Below are 7,444 nucleotides of genomic sequence, written 5' to 3'. Positions count from 1 at the left end.
CCTCAGAGACCGTGAGTGTTATTTTAAAAAGTTGACTCCAGACCGTCGACTACCTTAAATTCTCAAATAAAAGCTGAGTCTCAAACAGAAGCCGGGCCGGGTCTATTTCTATTTTCTGCTACAGTAGTTCTTGTAAATGTACCAAACCTCTGCAAGCCCACGATCGCCTGTTTGAGCAGTTTCTAAGCTGCTTCAGTCCTGCTACAGTTCTCACCTGGTCACATCTGCAGGTGTTGAAGCCTGGACCCGATGCAGCCCCGGGCTCACACAAGAAAAAAGAAGCCGGTGGTCCGCCGGCCGTGACCCGAGCTATTAAATGTTTTCAACCTGAACCCGGTACGTCTGGTCATGTTGTTCGGTCCGGCCCGTTGAGACCTCGGACTGACACAAGGAGAGAGCCGGGGGATATAACGTTACAGTCTGTGGGCGGAGTACACCTTTATTTACAAGAAGTTTAATCGGTGCTTGTAAACGATGCTGCTCTGGATCTGACTCTTTCCTTCTATTCTTACTCTTTTAAACAGAACCTATTATATATTTTCCATGTTTGCTGAGCATAACATTTGTTCAAAATGAATTTAAAACCTGTCCCCTACACAGTAGACGCCTGTCTAAACAGATGCTGGGTCAGTTGTTGCCTCCAGCAGACGTTGTAACGTCACAGTGACGTCTATAAGCTTCCTCTTAACTTTAAAGCTACAGTTTTCCACCACAGTAAGTTGACGAAAGTGAAAGTAAACTCTGTGATTTGGTAGGAAATTTCAAGACAATAAACCATCAGGTCCCTTTATGAACCTCTGCCAAGCACACACACACCCACACACTGACACGCATGCAGGTACACACACACACCGCAACCCAAGACTCCAAAACAATCTCACGTCTCTCTCACCATGTAACACACTCTTGTTGTGTGTGTGTGTGTGTGTGTAGAGGGAGGGGGTTGACAGGTGAACAGAGGGAGTTGACGGTGTATCGTCTTGTAATGTTCAACCAAGTCACAGACTTTACTTTCACTTTTGTTGGCTTACGACAACATGTAGGAGCTGTGATTGGCTGCTCCTCCTGCTCCCTCTACCTGACTGGTGGAGAAACGTCAGTTGCGGTGGATTTTGGCAAATAGGATTCCAGGCTGTAGGTGGAGCCAGATGAGTTGGACTTTGTCCTAAATTACTCATTTAATGTCCGAATATCTGAATATAGTGACAGTTCCAGCAAATATGACTGAATAATTGTTACCAACTGAAGCATAAGGGCCAAATAGTGTGAGCATTTGATTTTTGAGTGGCATGTAAGGTAAACCTGTATCTGAGTCCTTACTAACCTTTCACATCATTATAATAATAGATCCTCTCCACAAGATGTGAGCCTAAGCACCTGTTGTGCCATTATGGAGTTTCAGTCACACAGCCGCCTGGGCCTGATGCCCTTTCTCTGACAGCACAATTAGCCCCGGTGCAATTATGTCTGGCACTGGTCTGTGATTTGTCATCCCTCTTCTGAGATGATGGAGGGGATTTCTGGTGAAGGGGCAGAGATTAGTCCATACAACTACACACATGGGGGGTCTACTGACCTTGGTGATTTTAGTGATAATGTTGTAGCCTATTCAGCCCCTTACAGGAAATGCAATGAGGCAGGGTTTCTAATGGAAACCAGGAATACAGGAAGTCAGTCAACAGACAAAGAAAGTGGAAATCTGGAAGGAGAGGAAAGGTTAGACACCAGCAGAGCAGAACATGAGAGTGAAGAAAATTGACTGTTTGATAATATCATCTTGACATTCTGACTAAATCATTCAGAGGAACTGGTGAATCCAATACAATGCAAGGAAAAGAGAGAGAAAAAAAATCATGTTTTGGGTTACCTGGTGAATGTGAGCTTGATATTCTCTCTTGGTCTCCACCAACTCCCAAGCAAAAAATATGTAAATATACTGTTAATATTTCACTTCATGTTGAAAAGCTCCACTATGTTCATCATTGTTTATTAAGAGGTTATATGTATGGCTGGATTGTGTGTGTGTTTTTGTGTGTATAGCTCCTTTAAAGTTAAACTGCGTTGTTTTAAATATAACAGAAGTGAATTATTTACCATAAGAAAGTCTTTGGTTTCAGAGAAAAATAAGTCATAATGTAGCAACAAGGATACAGTCCATAGAAGTCAGTTGTGGCAGTTGGCTGCTTCATCATCATCCAGCCTCCTATATTATTTTATTATTACATAGAAGGAACAGAAAGAAAGACAGGGCACCAGGTCACATTCATTGTTCCTACTCTACTGTACTTGTTCTGTATCAACAATAGCTAATATTGTCACTTTGTAAAGAAACATTTCAACCTGGACAATTTTCCACATGTCTGTCAACACATTGTGTAATAAATAAACCATATGACTTTGATGTGTTTCTTCATATGTAGCCTACTATCTTACTGAATGAGATGCTGACAGATGAGATCTACTGCACAGTTTGATCTAGGAGACATGCCGGCTCCTATTGGTCATTCAGACGTCAACCCCCACCATTGGTTTCCTGATGAGTCGTGACGCTCAGGTGACAAAACCTCAGGAAATGACATGTGACAGACTCAGGAAGCACCAAATACATTTCCACTGCTACAGATGACAGCAGCTGAGTATCCAAGAGGTCAGGTGAGACAGACCAGACCTCCACCGCTAGATGGGAATTCCTCCATCTAGCGTTGTGGTTGTATATCACAAGCAACTCAGTCGTATTTTTCATGCTGCAGGTGAAATTGGGCAGACGGCAGACGGACGACAGCCGCTGCAGGTAACGGCATAAACAAGCCTCTATGTAAACAAGTGGTCCGTCAGCACGAGGCAAAACAATACACGTGACAATATGTTGTCATAGCAATGTGGTATTGTTTACCTGACCCACGTTTTACCGTCTTTCTCTGGACTTCTGTGACTAAAATGACATCTGGTTTGTTAGCGACGGCCGTCTGCCCGACTGCAGGTGAATGCAGCATCAGTGTAAAGGGGTGTTCACACCAAACGCGATGCTGCGTTGTCGCGCGTCGAGATTACATGTAAAGTCAATGCACAGACGCGATTAGACACGGAATCGCGCCGGGCGACGCGATACGCGCGTCACACGCAACGCGATGGACGCGATGCCGCGAAAATCGCGTCAACGCGCGAGTTGAAAATATTGAACTTTTGCGGCGACATCGCGTGACGCGACAGCCTATCAGCGTTGAGATTCTGACACAACAATACACTGCTACTCACCGGGGACAGATGGACAGGCTGCTGCAGGCACTCTGCAGCTGAAATGAAGCGCCTGTAAAACTTTAACTTAGTTGGTGTCCTGCCTGGAGATCCTGGCACCAACCCTAGCAAGCAAGTCCTCAAACTGAGCAACAGTCAGTCTGAAGTACCGTACAACGGCCGCAACGCGATACGTAAACGGGGCTGAGCAGAGTTTTTTTTACCTGCTACACCAGGACCAGGTCGTCAAGGATCAGCTTCACCTCGTCCATTGTCAAACCTACGGTAAAATGAGTGCACTTCATGTGTCTCAACACATTTTTACATCCGTCCTGTTAGCTGGATTGACAGTAGAGGGGAGGGGAGGGGGAACGCGATGACACAAATTTACACAAAATGGTCACGCGTCAAAACACGAGCGATAGCGCGACGGATTCTCATTTGTCGCGCGAAAAAATCGTGTTCATCGCGTTTGGTGTGAACACAGCTTAACGCTCTATTCCTCCTCACTGCGTTACCGTGGTGACTTTTCACAGACGCCACCTCCACCTGAGCCGACAGCTCCGGTGTCTCCGCTGAGTTTCCGTGGTTTCCTACCGTCACGCTGCCACTGAAGGTAAAAACATGGAGACACCACATGGCAGCAGCACCGAGCTTACCCGCTCCATGGAGATATGAATGATATGAACGGCTCATTCAGAGCTGAAAGGAACACTTCACTTTGTTGATGGGGGGGATTACTGATTAATGAAAAACAGACTTTTGAACCAAATAATCAATTTTCGTGAATAGATAACAGGAGAAGTTACACAATGTCCCTTTAAGACATTTATTTCTCCAACATACAAAACTGAAGTTCTTGTATTTTGCTTTTAACGCATGAAACACACATCACAGTCTCTTAGGATCACACTACCTTGACCTCCAGTTTTACTGTGGGGGATCTTGAGGTCCTTTTTCCCAGGACACTTCTAGGACAGCCTCCTTCCACCATGGAGTGTTGCACAATATTGTGAAAATGAGAAAAATCCTGACTCACAGGGAACTGAAAAACCTGTCCATGCATTTGTTACCTCTGTCTGAGGCTTCTCCCTATTAAAATGGATTTATTTTGTGCTTACTAATGGAGATAATGTTGTCTCACCCTCTATGATAACCTAACATTCAACATCTGTGAAGTACCTTCAGATGTTCAGTGTGCGGTGGTCGTCTTTTTCTATTACCTTCAGATGTTATTATGTTGTGATTTGGTGCTGTACAAATTAAACTGAACTCAAAGCACTGAATGACCTCAGCTCATTACATCGGAATACACAGTGTCTATACAATGACCTTGTGTGTGTGTGTGTGTGTTTGTGTGTGTGTGTGTGTGTGTGTGTGTGTGTGTGTGTGTGTGTGTGTGTGTGTGTGTGTGTGTGTGTGTGTGTGTGTGTGTGTGTGTGTGTGTGTGTGTGTGTGTGTGTGTGTGTGTGTGTGTGTGTGTGTCCCGCTACTAATTGAAACGAGTCAATGTTGACTTGAATTGTTCAGATTTAAAAGTGCACTGCGCTGAGATCAGTTCAGTCCTCATGGTAAAATGTCAACAGACGACAAAACCAAGAGCTGGAGGAAAAAGTAGTGTCACATGATGATCACAAGATCAAAGCAAAGGGAAGAAAATGGCAGAAGGCAGAAGCAGGAAATGTGGTTAAGATGCTAATTTTTTGACTACAAAATAATAGTATTTTCTGTTTTACTGCTCACCACAGAAATGCCTTCATTCCCTTTATCTCTGCTTTGCCTGGACACATATTCACCAGCTCATTTATATGCACAGGGCTGATCTAGAGCTTATATGAGCTTTGAAACAAAGAAAAACTGACTTCCAGGTCAATTTTTCTCCTTATTTGTGTTTTCAGCTGCCCTCTGACCTGACTCCCATCCAGCCCCTTATGTTAAATATTGGCCACATGTCAGATGATGACCTCTAGAACTGCCAACATTCCAAGTAGCCTACTCCTAGAACGGCCAAGAGGTTATTTTGACCTCCATTCATTCTAATGCAAAAATGCTAAATGGACTGCATAATATAGCCATATACATTATATAGCCAGCCAAAAAATAACAATAGTCGTTGCTAGGCAACCAATATAGACGACTCATTCATTTTCTATTTTTCAAACAGTGTGTGTATATAAAAAATTTCAAAATTGTTACAAATTTCTGAATTCATGTCCATTTCCCATGAGAGCAAGGGACTGTCATTGTTATGTTCAATGTTTATGAGTAATGTTCATTTGTTATCTGTTTGACACCTGTTTTAACTGTTGGACAACTTTCTAATATCTGAACTCTTGTTGTGTTGTGGGATGAGGTCAAAATGACTAACTAACTAAATAACTAACTAACTAACTGACAACCTGAGTGACTAAATGGACATTATTTAGCCCAGATTGCAATGATTAGAAAATCAATTTTATACATTTTTATATACACACACTGTTCAAAAAATAGAAAAATAAAGAGTCGTCTAAATTGGTTGCCTAGCAACGACTATTGTTATTTTTTGTGAAGTATGTGTGTGTATATACTATAAAGTGTTTTGAGCTGTGTGTCTGGCTGGCTTTATAATGTACATGGCTATATAAATGCAGTCCATTTACCATTTTTGCATTAGAATGAATGGAGGTCAAAATGACCTCTTGGCGGTTCTAGGTTAAATCACTCTTTTTTTTCGTTCTCTTTTATACTAGAATCATGAAAACGCATAAGATGATGTAGAACACACTTTTAGGAAAAGGCATGGACTGGGAGACAGAGGGTTTTTACACAAACAGAGTTACATGCATTTTAAGAAGCGAGAGAGGTCATAATGACCTCACAGCTCTAGTGTTAAGAGCCTCTAGAGAGACTGTGAAGCGTGCAGGTGCAAAGGGCATTAATAGCAGCAGAGCTGATTATTCCCAGGAGCAGAAAGAGAAAAGATGTGCTGAGCAGTTTCTGCGTTCTTCCTAGTTGTGTATCTCTCCACTCTGCCTCTGCTTGGCCTGCGGTCTGATGACCTTCCCTCTTTTATGATGATCCTGTCCTGTACAAAAGTTATAGGTTTTAGAATACCAAAATTATCCACACTGAAAATATGACCTTGTAAGCACTAACAGTTGGCGTCTTTGAAGAATTTGAAGAAATCTCCAAAAGGTGTTTTAGAGTCTGAACCTTGGGGATTTCTCTCGGGGTTTCTCCTGGGTACAGGAGGTGGGGGAGCATACGTCAGTCCGACTGCCCAAAAGTCCGACAGCTCATTTCTCCGACTACTCATTCTACAGTGTTAAGGTTAGGTTTAGGGTAAGGTTAAGGGTTAGGGCTACTTAAGTCGGAGAAATGGGAGGTCGGACTAATGGACGCAAAAATAAAACAATGTATGGTCGGAGTAATGGGTAGTCGGACAGACGCCATGCGCCCCAGGAGGTGAACATTTTTAATTTGAGAAAGTTCTGTCAAGGTGTTGATGAGGTATTATGTCTATGAGAATGGGATGGATGGACAACCTGAAAACAATGAACCATTAGCTCTGGCTGTTTCAGCACCATCAGGATCTGAACCTGGTCTGAATCTCTGAGTTAGAATCTAACATTTGTGGGTTAAATCTGACTGAACCACATCCATCCTTATTTTGATTTAAATGTTTCTATGTCCAACTCTCCAGTATTATCTAAATATGTTTTAATTGAGGGTTATGGTGCAGAGAGGAATGACTAATTATTGTTTATTGTTTATTTCACACCAGACCACAGCAACCAAACAGAACAAACTACAGACACCAACATACCAATACAACAACAGCACAGTTAGAAAACAACAGCACCTGGTGTGAAAAGGGTATGGACGAAGCATAGCTTTTAAATTTCCATCCCCCACATAAAGACACCATCGAGACATACATAACAAAAAAAAAAAAAAAAAAACACAAGCGAGCAAACAAACAAACAAAAAGCATTGAAGTAGGAGCATTGCGAGCTCCCTCAACAGTCCTACATTTGTCCTATATTATTTATGTATTTATTTAATCAATTTAATTTAATTTAATTTAACCACCACCGTCTTCCCTACCGTACACATCAAACATCTGCTGTTTAAACTTTCTTTTAAACTCGCTCAGGCTTTTACTATTTCTAATGTTTTCAGCCAAACCATTCCACATAATTACTCCACAAACTGAGACACACATAGA

The sequence above is a fragment of the Trachurus trachurus genome, assembly GCF_905171665.1.
Source record: "Trachurus trachurus genome assembly, chromosome: 24".
Classification (NCBI taxonomy): Eukaryota; Metazoa; Chordata; class Actinopteri; order Carangiformes; family Carangidae; genus Trachurus; species Trachurus trachurus.
The sequence above is the reverse complement of the archived record's forward strand: the minus strand, read 5'-3'. Positions refer to the sequence as shown.